The sequence below is a fragment of the Carassius carassius genome, chromosome 5 (genome assembly GCF_963082965.1).
Source record: "Carassius carassius chromosome 5, fCarCar2.1, whole genome shotgun sequence".
In the NCBI taxonomy this organism is placed as follows: domain Eukaryota; kingdom Metazoa; phylum Chordata; class Actinopteri; order Cypriniformes; family Cyprinidae; genus Carassius; species Carassius carassius.
Window position 1 is genome coordinate 38,767,643 of NC_081759.1, and position 16,398 is coordinate 38,784,040.

At 38.3% G+C, this 16,398-nt stretch overlaps 1 protein-coding gene across 1 annotated transcript in view; it reads right to left on the minus strand.

Annotated features, from left to right (window-relative positions):
- Positions 1 to 12,730, minus strand: part of LOC132141585 (protein FAM222A-like) — a 91,449-nt gene extending 78,719 nt beyond the window's left edge. The window contains exon 1 of the mRNA XM_059551237.1: positions 12,708 to 12,730. The gene's annotated coding sequence lies outside the window, so the exon portion shown is untranslated. The remainder of the gene's footprint in view (positions 1 to 12,707) is intronic.
- Positions 12,731 to 16,398: the final 3,668 nt, after the last annotated feature.

The window sequence follows — 16,398 nt, forward strand, 5'->3', positions numbered from 1 at the left end:
GTTTTGTTAATAGTGAGAATTAGATTGTTTAAATAAAGTGTGAAAATAAAGTGTGACCAATGTTTTCCATGATGGTAAACTAATAAAGTAAGACAGTAACGCTGTATTAAGCACCAAACTGTGTACTCTCTTCTGTGTTAGCTGCAACACAAGCATATGTTTTCTATGTGTATTAACGCTGCGATTTGAAAGAAAACAGCGCATCCACAGAGTAGACAAATTGTTAAATAAAGTCATTGTTTTTGTTTTATTCGTGTACAAAAAGTATTCTCATCACTTTATATCATTACGATTTAACCGCTGATGGCAGATAGATCATTCTGATGATGCTTTTCATACTTTTCTGGACCTTGACAGTGTATTTTACTTGAGGGCAATTGTAGTGTAGGTATAGGGCCCAAACATTACCCCAAGGCCAGGACCCCCCGCCCCTCTGCTCTTGAGCCACACCTGGCTCTTTGACAAAAATCATGTGGCTCGCTAGATCTCTCACCCTTTACCATCAAATGATCTATTACAAAAATTATACATCACTAGATATCAGCAATTCTTTTGTTGTAGAGCCTACATAAGCTGATAAAAAGGTTTAAAAATAATAGTAACTGTACTGGCCAAAATGCATGTTTCGTGCTGGTCACGAGAGTCACGAAAGCCAACCACTAATGTGGTAATAGCGAAAAAAAAAAGTGTCAAAGTATGTAAAAAAAAAACAAAAAAAAAAAACATTATTTGACAGGACTGAAACATATACTTTGTTTTGTTTATTTTATACTTTGAAACATTTAGCTGGTTACTGTATAAAATTGTCTCTTGGTAAAAAGAATTCCCATCCCCTGCCTTATGCAGTGTTGCTTCTTATAATCAAAATGCAGTCTTGGTCTTGATATTTTTTATTTATCTTGTTTTAGGATTTTAGATATTTGACTGAAATAAAAGTCATTTTTGCAATGAAACATTTCTCTAATGTTGTCCACCTTCTTGAATTAATTTTCCTTCACAAGCATTTGTCATTTCACATGATGCTGCATTAGAATTTGTTCTAAGGTATTTCTGAAGGATGCATAATTTTACAGGAACCTCAGGAATGCCTTAAAGGGATAGTTCACTCTCAAATTAAATTTTGATATGTTTTAGCTTACCTCAAGGACATCCAAGATGTAGGTTTCTTTGTTTCCTCAGTATTTCCCATTTTGATATTTTTAGGTCCAACCGTTCTTGTCTGTGACTCACATAATGGATGTCTATGGTCACCACCTCAAAGAGCATGCACAATGGAGTCAAAATTAAACAATTCCCCATCACAAGTACACATTGATGACCTAATACACGAAACGAGCAGTTTGTGTAAGAAAACGAACAGTATTTATATCGTTTTTACCTCTTGTACACAACCACGTCCAACTGATCTGAGTTCACGAGTGCTTCCCAATGTGACGTGCGCGCGCACTCTGGCTTAGTCTGCGCAAGCACGGAAAGCGCCGGAAGCGATCTCTCGCGCATGCACATCACTCATTGTTTACCACACGCTATGCAACCAATCTGCATTGTCTAAAATATAATGCAGTAATTGTAATAAATTAATGTTTATAATGCACCCTATAATCGTTGCGTTTATAAAAAAAATACAACACATTACTCACTCTATTGACAGCGTGCCATTGGGTCCCTCTGGCATTGGACGTTGCCTCCAGTTTATACGAGGCAAACTAAACACAACGTGCAAAACGCTGGGTCTCAACAGCGGAGAAAACTCAGGAACTTCAGTCAGGCAGGTGTGTGATGCGATACTGTCAATGTCCTCGTCGTCGTCTTGTAGTTGTTCCATTCGTGACAACATATGCTTTCCACTTCTGTTGGCATCTCACAACACTTGCTACTAAAACACCACCAATTTTGAAGAGATCTCTGTCTCTGAGGCTTGAAGACGTGCTGCTGCAGCGGATCGCTCCTGAGTACTTGGTCTGTGTATTCTGTTTCAAATAAATATGGTTGTGAAAAAAATTCAACGTTGTCTATGGATATATTGAAATCGTCTTCCATTGCAATTTCCTGTACATCTAAATATGTTTAGATCTTCACAGTGAAAGGTAATACTTCCGAAATCTGTGTAAACCATAGGCAGTAAGTGTAAACAATGAGTGATGTACATGCGAGAGAGATCGCTTCCGGCGCTTTCCACGCTTGCGCAGACTAAAGCCAGAGCGCGCGCGCACGTCACATCGGGAAGCAATCGCGCACTCAGATCAGTTGGACGTGGTTGTGTACAAGAGGTAAAAACGATATAAATACTGTTCGTTTTCTTACACAATCCGCTCGTTTCGTGTCTTAGGTCATCAATGTGTACTTACGATGGGAAATTGTTTAATTTTGACTCCTCTGTGCATGCTCTTTGAAGTGGTGACCATAGAAATCCATTATGTGAGTGACAGACAAGAACGGTTGGACCTAAAAATATCAAAATGGGAAATACTGAGGAAACAGAGAAACCTACATCTTGGATGTCCTTGAGGTAAGCTAAAACATACCAAAATTTAATTTGAGAGTGAACTATCCCTTTAAATTGCTGTCTAGGTAGACAGCTGACTAGTCTGTACCTCTCTTTCTCTCGCTTCCAATTCCCTGTTTTGCAAACGCAGACAAAGCAGACAGTTTAATCCTGACCTACAATATATCTTATAGCCTGTGCACCATATTCCATGACAAAGGCTCGGTCTTTAAGAAAGAAAACAACAACATCAAAACAAAATACAGACGTTCTGTCCCTCAAAAGGAAAAGCGTGGTACTATACTAAAATAATTGGATTTGGAGTCTCTCTCTCTCTCAGGCGTGGAGTGCCCATGTCCTTAATAGGTAGTACCCGAACAGATGGAACACAAATTGCTCTTTCCCTGCACCTCTGGGTTCAAGGCAATTTTATCCCATGTGCCTGTGAAGTTCTCAGATTGCCTTCCTGGCCTTTGAGCTGTGTGTGCTTCAAAGGGCTCTCTCTCTCGCACACACACACACACACACACACACACACACACACACACACACACACACACACACACACACACACACACACACACATAGACGTGCACACAGACAGCATGTCATATGGACATAAGTGTTTGTGCATTCATCAAATGTATAAACCGAAAGAAAGCTTAGGTTGGCAAGTCACCGTCACTAATTGGTTTATAGCCATTAAAATGTATCAAAGGTTTGTTATTATTTTAACATTTCATTGGCCTAAACTGCAAATGATCACATCATTCAGCTCAAATGCATGCATTTTCATGCTGAAATAATTAAAAATAGTTATAATTACAATTATATAATTATTATTATATAAATATTATAATTATATTTAATTTTATAGTTATATAATTTATAATATTACTATTAAATATTTATAAATATTATATCATTTAAAAAAAAGGTCAAATAATGTCTATATTAATGATCTAAACAATATGTTATTAGACATTAACAATACATTATGTATGAGATATGGTCTAGTAGTAAAATTATGTGGTCTACAGTGCTCATGTGGTTTCAAATCTCAACATTTTCTCACCCTGTATTCATAAAAATTCTGTAAAACACATTTGTCCATCACCCTTTTTGCTCAAATATAATAAGGATTTAGACTCAGCGATGGAGCCTTTTTTGCGGGAAAATCCATAAAGGCGATTAAAAAAAAAGACCCCAGTCCCATTGTTTACTGGCCCATTAACAAACAAACATCAAGCCCCATCTCTCTAAAAACTGCTGACGGAAAAGGCCACGATTAATCACCATGGCAACCAGCCTCTTGATTACAAACTGCTTGATGGGGCTTTGGGATGCAAGGGGACCAGCGGAGAACGGGAGGGAAAAAATAGGGGGAGGAAGTGAATTTAAAGAGCATTGTGTTAAATTAGAGGCCTTTATGAGCAGTAGCGACTAACCGGCCGCCTGATCTGCATACCAAGTGAAGGGTTAACCACGTCCCTGAGGTAATTTTGAACAATCAGAGCTCCAGTTAGCAATTAGTGAATTAACTGTAATGAGTCTGTGGTTGCCATAACAACAACGGTTTTTAAATGACACTTGTCAAAGTGAAGAACACTTGAACGTTGTGGAGATGTGGCCTTTTTATTAGAAAGGGAGGGGGTGTTCGTTTTAGTGGAGGTCCATTGAATTATCTGAGAGACGATGAGCATTATTTGTTTGTCTGAATAAATGTAAAACACACCAACAAAACAATGTAATTAACCTGTGAAATCAGATCGAGAAGAGTGCACCTTAGAAAACTTTGGCTTGAAGCGCTTGTGTGTGTTTCAGTGCATTTCTGGTGCTCCATTCACAGGCAGGTGAGGGGAGCGTAATAAATGCGGGCAAACAGGGTTCAGTGATGTTTTGTGTGGGTTGGAACTATTATTTTATAGAGCAGAGACGGAGAGCGAAAATTCGGAGAGGTGTAAAATGGATAAATAGCTCTCTCTCTCTCGACTAAATGGAGGCTGAAACAAGATTTGTGAAAAATATGGATATATGTATGGATAGAGGGTGGAACAGTATAAACGACTGAAGGATAGAGATGGTGTGCGCGAGCGTGTGCGATAGCACAGCCGTCATGCTTTCTCAGTCTGTGTCAAACTGAGATGCTCCAGGTTTCTGACAGACAGTGTGGAGGAAGAGCACCTTAAACTGCCTTTAAACAACACTCAGAGTTTAGCGCTTTGTCTTCCTTCAGCCCTTTCGCACACATTCAGCCTTTTTAATGAGAAAACTGTCTGAAATATGGGACGCAGACAGTCTCCTGACGCAAGCGGGACTGTCACGCAGACGGCTGTGATGGAAAAGCTCCCACAGCAGCACTAAGTTGTAGAAAGTTACTAAACAACCAAATTGGTCACAGTTAAACTATTGCCAAGGCTAATGAGGAATGTGCATATTTGCATAATGATCGCATAAGTTAAAATAGAATTTTCTTAAAGGGGTCCTATTGTGCTCTTTTACAAAGTCTTGATTTTGTTTTGGGGGTGTACTAGAAAAGGCTCTCATATGAGGTTGTTCCAAAAACACATTATTTTTCACATATTTTACATTATTACAACACCTCTCTCCCCAATTTGACATAAACTGCTCGAATAGTTACTGTATCAAATGAAGGCCCGCCTCCTGGAATACAAGATGTGCTGTGATTGGTTAGCTGGGCCAGTCTGTGGTGTGATTGGTTTATTTTAAATAAAATATCTCCTTTTGAATTGGACTTTGAGCTTTGTAACTTTGCAGATCTTTTTTTATGCTCAAACAGCAACATTACAGACTTACTAAAGTTGAAAATGTGAAAAAGCACAATAGCACCCCTTTAATGCATCTGTATCTCTGTAAATAAGCTGCATCAGAGATATCACAATTTTTTTGTAGTTTATTAATGCTGCCCATAGGGAATTGCTGTATTTCACCCATATTATTAAACCCAGCATGTAGATGGTGGTGGTATTGTGTGCCACTATGTGGGGTTAGCGTAAGATAAATCACCAGTGTTGCTACATTTCTGCTGAGAAGCTTTTCGTACACCACGGGCCGAGCTTGTTACGTACTCTCATATGTGCACACATACACACATTGCCGAAGGGTTTTCAGATGGCTATATGTCATGCGGTTATTTGTGTTTATGCCATTAGTGTTGAAACATCACCACTGTGCCCTGCAGAAACCACAACAATAGTAAAAGCACACAGCACATATACAGAACCTGGCTTATTAGCATCGCTGTGAAATTTTATGTGAAAATCATCAAAACTGCCACTGATGGAGAGAAAACTACAGCATGCCTATAAAAAATATAACTGTAGCTTACCATGGTACACTGATAGTATCAGATCAATTATGTTATAATACTGGATCATTACCATTAGGGATAGGAGTGATATGAGAATTTAAATTTATTTGAATATTTTTCAATTAAAAACCTTTAATGGAAAATGATTTGAAGGTAAAAAAAACAAACAATAACAAAAAAAAAACAAAAACAAAAGAAATACACTTTCACTGCCAAATGATGAGACTGAATTGAATAAATATATATAAATAATTTAAAACAGTTCTTGCAAAAGGTGTTTACACAGATTTTGACTCAATGAATGATGAAATACAACAATTGCCTTATCTCTACATAAAAAACAACAATGATATGCAAACAAAGAATAATTTAACATTTTTCATTCATTCATTTAATTTTACTTTTATATTAAACTACATACAAAAATTAACATGTAACTTAACAAGCTGTAACATGAACAAGACTGTCAGCGATTTAAGTCTCACTTTTTTAAATGCATCATGGGTCATATGCTCAAGAATTAGTCTACAGTTGTGTCTTTGATTCACTTAAAAGATCCTGCTCATAAGTGTCATTAGTTCAAAAATCTTTCTGCACTGTCTGCATTGTGTGTTTTTTGATTCACTAAAAAGAGCCGTCTTAAAAGATTCATTTGTTCGGGGAAAGTAACTAAACTCGTTGTACTGCGTGTGTCTGATTCACTGAAAAGAACCCGCTCATAACAGTTGTTGTTTGCTCTCTATGTTCTGGAGTGACAAAAAATGAGCCAGTTCATAAGAGTTACTATACTATAAGTGTGTATGTTAATACATCTACATCTACATTTACATCATTGATCATTTCAATGACCTATATAATATTCAGACAGATTTGGCCTTCTGTCCACAAATGGCATACATCCTTAGCTCTGTGATTGGCAGGTTCATAAGGACATATATATATATATGGCTTCTCCCATTTGGAGCTCCATTAAGTGCTTTCATAAATCTGACCTCATGGTCATGCACTCTCAAAGCAGAGGTGCAGATGGTTAGCATTGTTCCAGAAAATAGCAGATATACTGTCATATTCTTTTTTTTTAATGCTTTATGTCAAGACAGATTTCGTCAGACCTGTCTATTTGTTACTTTTTCATTTTGTTGCCTAAAGAAAAATTCCAGAATGAAACAAACTGGTGTGTGAAACAGTGTTCTTCCTTTTCTGGTGGGTAACTGAGATGCTTGTTTACAAAACTAAAGACTAAACCTTGTTTTCTTTCTACAAATCAGTTAGAATGGAGTGCTCATTAGGAACAGTTCCGTGAGCTCTGGGTGGTGAGACCGAATCATTACATTAAAAACGACTCACACATGAGTCAGTACCCGATAGCAGCTTTAATGATTCCTTAACTATATTTGTAAAGGAGCTCACTGTCTCTGACAGAGAATTGAAAAGAACAATTATGCACATCTTATATTGGAGTTAGGTATAATTCAGTAGCTCTGAAGCACTGGAGCTACAATTCATATTGCACCCTTCATATCTAGCCCACTTTGCATATTATTCAGGCTACAAACTACCTATTTAGGAAGGTGAGAGTCTGAAGACAAAGCAAAAAGATTGGTATGGAGAAAATTCCTTTGTAATAATAATAGTAATAGTAATAATAGTAATAATGGTAATCATAATAAATCCAAAACCGAAACAGATATCCTTTAATGATCTGACAATACATACACGTAGAGGAAGCTATGTTAGCTATTATCCATCATCCATAACATGAAAGACAGCAGACAGGGCAAATCTTACATGAAAAATATCAATCAGTCAATGAAATTGCCATTTAAGACAGCTATCCATTATATGGCCTCCATTTTCCACAAAATGAAATGCAGGAGAGAAGGGTAAAAATCCATTCCAAAAATAGTGTTTTATGCATTTAAAAGTCTCAAAACAGTAAAATTTATTTAAAAATCCATTTGATATTTCCATTATCCATAACATGAAAGCTGGTAGACAAGTGAAAAAAAAATCACTTTTTGTTTCAAATGTTTTTGAAAGTCTCAAAGCAAATAAACAATAAAAGGAAATAAAATAAATGAAATCTACTTATATCTACAATATGCATTAGATGGTTTGTTAACTCTCTGTGGGTGGTCCATGGGTGAGCCGTCTGAGTCTGTGTGCGATACCACCCAAAAAACACTAAAAACATAATGCTGTATTCTCATGTCTATATATTCACTCTATATGAGAGATCACATTTTTATGTTATTAACATCAGTTTTTTTCTGGTCTAAAGCAGAAAAAACTGAGAGCATCATACAGTAAATAAGAATGTCAGCCGCAACAGGAAATAAATTGATGACCCTCTAGATAGTGCTGTGTTTATCACCAAAACATCCACTGACTCAGTGCAAGGTCAAGCCATTTTTGACTGCTACCCTCTCATCAGGGGTGATAAGAAGACATTCAGAACTTGCTGGAAGTCAAGGCCTAGAGGAAGTGAATAACAGATTCTGAAACGATAGTTTTGGGAAGTTACTTTAAAGGGGTCATCGGATGCAACTTGCACTATTACAAGTAGTTTGAACTGAAATGTGTGTTTGGCAGTATGTTGACATGACCAGCCTACACTCTTAAAAATAAAGGTGCTTCATGATGCCATAGGAGAATCTTTTTTTGTCTAAATGGTTCCATAAAGAACCGTTAACATCTGAAGAACCTTTCTGTTTCACAAAAGGTTCTTTGTGGTAAAAGAAGGTTCTTCAGATTACAAAAGGGTAATAAAGAGATGTTTCTTTAAAGAACCTTTGACTGAATGGTTCTTTGTGGAACCAAAAATGGTTCCTTTTGAAGCTCCTTTATTTTTATGTATAATGATAGAAATCCACCCAGTGCTTTTTTAAATCTACTAAAAACGTTACCCCTCACATTGAACGAAGAGGGTGATATCTTTTTAAAATGTATAACTATTCAACAACATTATTTATTATTTTGCCAGAGCAATGTCAGAAACAAAACAAAAAGTTTTTAAACCTCTTAATTTAAGTGAACTCTCCAGATGAACCAATTCACTAAAAAAGGAGCCTGTTACAGAAAAAAAACTGTATTTCGACAGCAACTTAACAAAAATCAACAAACTGCAAAGCTCAATTCTGAAGAGTGTGAAAATATAATATAATCCATAAAAGGGCTGCAATCAAATCAGCGAATCATTCTGAATCTGTTCCTTTAAATGAGCTGTCCAAATGAGTCAATTCACAAGAATAAATCAAACTCACGTTCAAAACTTTGGGAAAAATTCTGCTTTGCCATCACAGAAATAAATAACATTTGAAAATTTATTAAAAATAGAAAACTGTATATTAATGATGAGTGTAAGAGATTCAAAAACATAAAAGAAAAAAATAATAATTACCAACCGCAAAATTTTGAACATTAGTGTGTGAAAAGTATTAAGGAGAGTTTGTCTTGTTCCTTCAGTTCACATGGCTACAAACATGCCTCCATTGTGACTGAACTGCATTGTGCATCATTGCATTTAGTCGCTACATCAATAATCAATGCAATAAAATATCCTGTTACTGGAAATGCTTCACTATTCTGAAAGCAAGTGTACTAGTTTCATGCTAAAGTTCCCACTACTTTTGGTTAGTTACTCCCCTTCACATTGTCTTCAAAATCATTTAATAAGAGAACTGGACATTTCAAAATATGCCACTCTATGAGAGATTTTAAACAAGCACACAGCTGGAAGCACAGAGATGCCAGCTTTTAGGCACAGAGACAGAGAGAGGGGGATTGTGGGAGATTACCTGAGATTACCTGAGGGTAGGGTAAAGCCAAAGCGAGTTAGAAAGACAGTAGATTAAAAACCTCTATCCAGGGGACAGCCTGACTTATTTACACATAGATTCAATTCACTCCTGAGCTTCATACAATCTGACAGAACCATCCAAGAGGTCTGACCAAGAGCGTATGTGCATGTTTGCACATTCACAGGTTGACCTAGTCAGCAGCGTGTCCGGGGCTCTGAATGAAGCAGTAATTAAGGTGAATTAGATATGTGCTGAACCTATTTTCACAGAGACTAGCTGGCAATACTTTTATTATTGGGATGGATCAGACTGGCTTATATGGCTGGGGATTCGAGCCAACGGAGGAGAAAAGAGTGAAGATTTATTCAGAAAGAACTCCCCCCAACCCCCAGAAATCTCAAAGCTCTCAAATGCAGGTAGTGGTGTGGAGAAAATCACTTTCTCTCTTTTTTCCCCTCCTTTATTCCAGAGGGACGGAGATGACAGCAGCAGGAAGAAGTGGAAGTACCAAGGTTCAGTGGAGGAGGAGAAGCGGCGTACACATCAAAGACTCTCGGCTGGAGTGTGTCCACACCTTTCTTTTTCTCTCTTTCTCTCATTTACTCTCAAGCAGACGTGCACACACCTCTCACAGACTCCTATTTGCCAGACAAACGACCGTTTTTAATTTGTGTGACAATACATGTGGATGGCCCCTTATTTGCAAGGGGAAGCCTGGAGCTGCTCCCATTTGAATAAGCACACATGTGGGTTATCAGGGATCAGAAGCCTGTGCGCATAGACAAGCAGAGCGTGACGAGCCGGGCTTGGCCCTCGCCACTGGTGCATGGAACCAGCGCAACACAACACAACAGAGAACAACACAACAGCAGGGTTGTGTGCCCTTCAGAACTGAAGTGAGTATTCCTTTTATTTATTTCACTCAAATTTCTGAAACAGAATGATAGATAGATAGATAGATAGATAGATAGATAGATAGATAGATAGATAGATAGATAGATAGATAGATAGATAGATAGAAACATTGAAACCCAATCAGAATAAATCTTGCTATGACGAGCTTGAGAATTTTAAAGCAACAGACATGTGTGCACATATCTTTACATTTATTGTTCTTGGTGTGAACTGGCCTTTGGAAGAGGACAGGAGATGAAAACAACAGAAATAACACAAAATAAAATAAAATAAAATAAAAAATGCCACACAAGCACACAAGTCTCCAGACTCTGGAGGTCTGTGGGGTTCCAGTTCCAGTAAACCTCAAATTAAAGACTACAGTAGGATGCTGCAGCACTTTCATAAAAGAAAACACATTGGGCTTTTCCACTGTGTCATCCTCATGTCTTATTCCCTCATGAGGTGGGGAGAAAAACCTGAGTGAACAAGTGAGCATTCTCCCAGAAAATATCATTTCCTCCCTCTGTCAGAACAGCTGAAGACACATCTTGTTTGTGCCTTTTTCCCGTGTCAGCTGCAAGGCCCTCTTGGCGACAGCAGCCCGGGGAGAGAGCGAGAGAGAAAGTGGCTCCCCTGGGGGGAGGAGTTGCCTCGGGCCTCAGAAAGCCTATTTACGACAAGCTGTGCTTGTTACTTTCATCAAAATAGAGCACACAGCTTTTCTTCTCCCCTTGTTTTCTTGTGCTTTTGGCAGGAGGTTGTTATTGTAAAGCACCACGTTCCATTGTGCTTGACCGAGCAGTGAAAGTAAAGGAAGGAGGACAGTCATTCTCAAAAAAAATGTGACTTTATGACCTACTAAATGCTAAAATGTTAAATACAGTTCTCATCAAGAAGCCAATACTAAGTACATACTAATTTCTTGACATTACTACTACAAATCAAAAAGGACAACTTCACTTTGTTCTTTACTTTATCTCCCAAGCAGTCTGAGTTGTTCTGTTTCTTCATGTTATTCCAGACAGACTGGATGATGGTGAGATCAGATCTGTTTTCAGACTCCTTGTGAAAACAAAAATCTCACTGGATCATTACAGTAATGGCAAGAAATTACAGTGATTAATGCAGTTAATGGTGAAAATACTAGTGTTCTAATAAATGTGGCCACCACCGTATACTGCACTGATGAATAACCAAGCATAACTAAAACATAAGAAGAGGGAAAATACATGTTCTAGGTTTATAGCAACCCCCACCCCAGACCCAACATAAATGTGCAAAAAAAAAAAAAAATCAATCAATTCTTATTATTTGATAACAAGTTACAAAGGTTTTATATGTGATTTTTAATAACGAAAATCCTTTTCATGACTGAAAAGTCATCATATTTTGAGAACGACCTGGAACATTAGGGAGGGAAGGGCTGAAATAGAGGATTACACCTTTTTATCAGCGCCAGCCTTTCCTCTCCATGCACTCCATCGCTCTATCTCCACCAGAGGAGAACCTGTAATGTCACAGAGTGTGCGCAACCTTTGATCCTCAGCTGTACTCCATCAAGTTCAATTAGAGCCGCTGCTGTCCCTGGTGGCCCCGTTTGTCATCATCTATTGGCCTGTGCACATTCCACATATTGAAGGAGTGGACAGAAAATCAATAAATAGGATTGAGCTGCCGAGGCCTGCAGGGAGCCCCCCCCCCCCTCTCTCTCTTTGTCTCGTCTCTCTTTGTCTCTCTCTCTCTCAGTTTCTTATGGAGTCTCTGCTAAATCAATTTTCAGATCTGCTCCATCATGTCCACCGATTTTTACCCAACTCTACACTCTTCTCAACTTCATCAGTAAGCAAAAAGCTAGTTTTTAAGTTGTTTTCTCACTTAGTTTGATTGTGTTAAGTGAGGCCAGTAAAATGTAATACCGTCTATCTTGTATATTGCATCGTTTGTACATTTGAGTAGGAGCATGCAGAGTTGCAAAACAATTTCAATAGCATTTTATTTTCGCCAACAGTAAAATGTGCATAAAGCGTCATTTTTCACCCAGCTTCAGCAAACCACTTGTACACCATCCAAACCAACTGATCTCTAGCATTAAATGCACTCAGTTCAACACCATAAGCTCTAGTGTGATTCTCTCCATCTCTCGTTCTCTAGTTCTTCCTCCCCTTCTGTCGCTCTCGCAGACACTTACACTCACACTCACAGTCACCCACTGCGTTTCCACAATGCAACTGCTCAGTTTGACTTCCTCTCTGAAGTGCTTCCTAGAGCGCGACCTTTCACCCTGTACCCCTGCGTGACTGCCGGCCCACACTGAGAGAAGTCAAACATGAGACTCGAGGCGTTTTTTTCACCTGAGAAAATAAGAAAATGCTGTTTGATCACAAGTGTAATGGCACAGAAAGACAGCATTTGAGTAAAACACAATGGGCGTTTTTGGAAATGCACATGAAACGTCACCCTACATGGTGAATGTTATTAGAAGTTGTGCTTGTTCTTTATTCCGCTTTTTATGGGGATAAAAAATTTGACACTATGATGAATAAAAAAAAAATACAGAAGGTCTCTAGAGAAACAGGAAATGCTTAAGAAATGGTATTCAAAGGTGACACAATGGTGCTTTAAAATCTACCTGAAGAACACTTAACTCTTTTTAAAAGCAGCAAAGGAATAAAAAGGATTTTTTTTATTCACCTAAATGCTCTCGTTCTTTCTCTCTCTTTCACACACGTACAATCATTTCATCAGTGCAGGTGGACAAAATGCTCCCCCGAGGTCCTCCCGTATTCCCGCTGACAAAACTCTCTCCTCTTTCACCTGGAGGAAAAGTGACGAAGCCTCTCAAGGTCAGCGACTCCTTGACAACCGCTCCATCTGCAAGGTATTATCATTTCATTACCTGCCTGCGTCAAAAGGCCCGGCTGTTTTCCCTGAGATTCCATCGCCATAGTAACTATTGATTTATTGTTTGTTAGAGGCCAGTCGTTCCTGGATGATTAGCTCTTGATAGCACCATATGACAAACAGCTGCTCTTTGAGCCAGAGAGGTTGTTGTTGCAGAGTTGGTGTATGTGCACATGTGTGTACATCCCAGAGGTGCCCACCCTGAAGGCTCACTTTGTCTGTTTTGATAGACAGAGAGCACGTGGCTAACTGGAGCTCTCGGTGGACCTCTGTGGTGCATACAGCTGGGCAGTGCTTTGTCAAGTAGAGTTTGATAACTTCAGTTTTCCTCCAGAAAGCTGCATAAACGGATAAGAAACCCCCTCCACCCTGCCACCCACACTCCGAGGCAGCAGGATCTATAAAGCCCTCCATCAAAATCAGCTCACCTCCTTTACGAGAGCATTAATCACCACTCTCTGCTCTTCAAAGCACCTTCACGATGCCAGGGTGCTGTCTTCAGCCCCACGCTGCCCGGCCCAGCATGACTGTTTAGCTCTGGAGTGATGAAGATAGAGCGAAAGGACTGAAACTAGTAGTCACATTAGCGAAATTTTGCAAGCAAAAATGTCCATTGTCTATTGTTAGTAGCGTAGTGATGTATGAAGCACAGCTCACACAGAAGTCACTGTAACTAAGCGGTTTTATGTTGGTCAACACAGCAAATCTGCGTGACCAAATTGAACCCGTTGCAAAATATGTGGGGACATTTTTTGCTTTGATTTGAAATTCGAAAATGGCGTGGAATCCAATAGAAATTACTGGATTTCGCCTATGAAAAAAAGTAAGCGATTGTTTGTTTATAATAATACTTATAATTTTTTTATAGCATGAACAGGTAAAAAAACAAACAAACAAATAAACATGAAATCCCATCCAATCAGTCGTAGCTCATTTGAAGTCATCTAGTCAGACTTTTGTTAATGCACCTCAGTTTGAACAATCACATACATTTTTACTTGTATTTTGTAATATTATCATTTATTGTGTGACAGGATGTTACCTTGTGAGTCACTTCATTCAAACTCTGCATATGTCAACAGCAAATGCAGTATGGTTGAAAAGTTTGGGGTCGGTAAGAATTACACTTTTATTACACACTTTTAATACTTTCATTCAGATAGGATGCATTTTAATTGATCAAAAGTGACACTAGTCTTTCACATTGTGATAAAAATGATATATTTCAAATAAATGCTGTTTTTTAGGGTTAACTTTCTATTCTATTCTATTCTATTCTATTCTATTCTATTCTATTCTTTAAAATAAACAGCTAAGTGTACTGCGCTAGACTAACTGAGACTGTTTTATTGTGTTTTTGATCAAATAAATGCAACCTTGGTGAGCACAAGAAACTCAAACTCTGCTATTACAAACAAAAAATAAAACAATAAAAATTAACGGAAAAAATCATCCATCGAAAGTCTCACACAAATGTGTAATGTTACCATGACAACTAATGTGGGCATGCTAGCAAAAAAGACCAAAAAAAATGAACAGAGAAAAAGAACAAAAAAATCTAATCTTGCCACATTTTGAGTCAAAAAAACAAAAAGAGTAATTTTGCCGAAAGTCATTTTTTAAGACAATGTAAGTGCATTTATGATTAAAGTATATATAAATATACATGTATTGATTTATATTTATATTTCAGTTCATACTTTAAATATTTATTTATAAATGTTATATTAGTTATACAGTATTATATCAGTAACCTATAGAGAATGAAAAACCCTTACTGCACTAGACATGTATTGTTATCAGTGTCAGAAAGCCAGACTCTACTTTACTTTGTGCTTGTGCATGCTGTGAAGCAAAAACTGACCGAAGCCTGGCAGCTTTAAGAGTTTTCTAAAGCACAACCGGTGTTCCATTAAACTGTGACCAATCATTGCCTCCGCTCACCCTGTCCTGTTAAAGAGCTCCATTCACATAATTTATGGTGCCTACTTTTTCGTTTTTAAAGGGGAGAGAGAGAAAGTGAGAGAGGGACACAGAAAGAGAGCTCTCTGGAAGACTCTGGCGAGTCCCGACGCTGCCACTGACTTGCAGTAAATAAATTAGGCAGGCAAACGAGGCAGGTCACGGGCTGGGAGCACAACCTCACTCAGGCTAATGACAGCCCTGGCTGCAGCCGCACCACCCTGGAGCTAACAGGTGGAACTGCTGATATTAATGACTCCAGGTGGACCTGCCAAGCAGGAGAGGAAACGAGAGAAAGCGAGAGATACAGACCGAGAGAGAGAGAGAGAGAGAGAAGATTAGAAAGCTAAGACCAATCCAAAAGCAATCTCTCATCCTCAGTCCTAAAGCCATTTTACAGATATGTGCATAAGAGAAAAGGCAACAAAGTAGTTATAAATACTCAGACTAGTGGCTTTAGTCCTGTCATACCAAGGAAGAAAGAGGGGTGTAATTTAGAACCGGGGCCATTCAAATAATCCTGCAGAGGGACATGGGGTGCGTCTCATTTCACTCACTCAGTTCCCTGTGATGCTGGAAAGATCTATTTAACACTGACACACTGATAACATATTAAAACAGCTGGTATTTAGCATCAACACATTATAAAAAATAATCATTCTTGTATCATTTGAGGTCTATATTGTGCATCTATGCTGTGGCTAGTTGCTAAAAAGTACAGTGACATTATGAATTACATATAGATAAAATATACGTATAGAATGATATATGAAGTATATTGGTAAAGTACGATAGATAGATAGATAAAGTGTCTGACTCCCTGGGCAGCACACTTACTACTGAAGGGAGTGGATTGACACATAACCACAGAGAAACAAGAGATGGAGGACGGCAAACAAACGTGATCCCCTCTGCAAAACCTGTGGAAACCTGCTCTTTTCTTTTTAACAGCCTGTCTTCCTTCCTTTCTGTCTTTTTGCAGATGTGAATTGTAATCAGTGACAAGAGAGCAACGCACATCA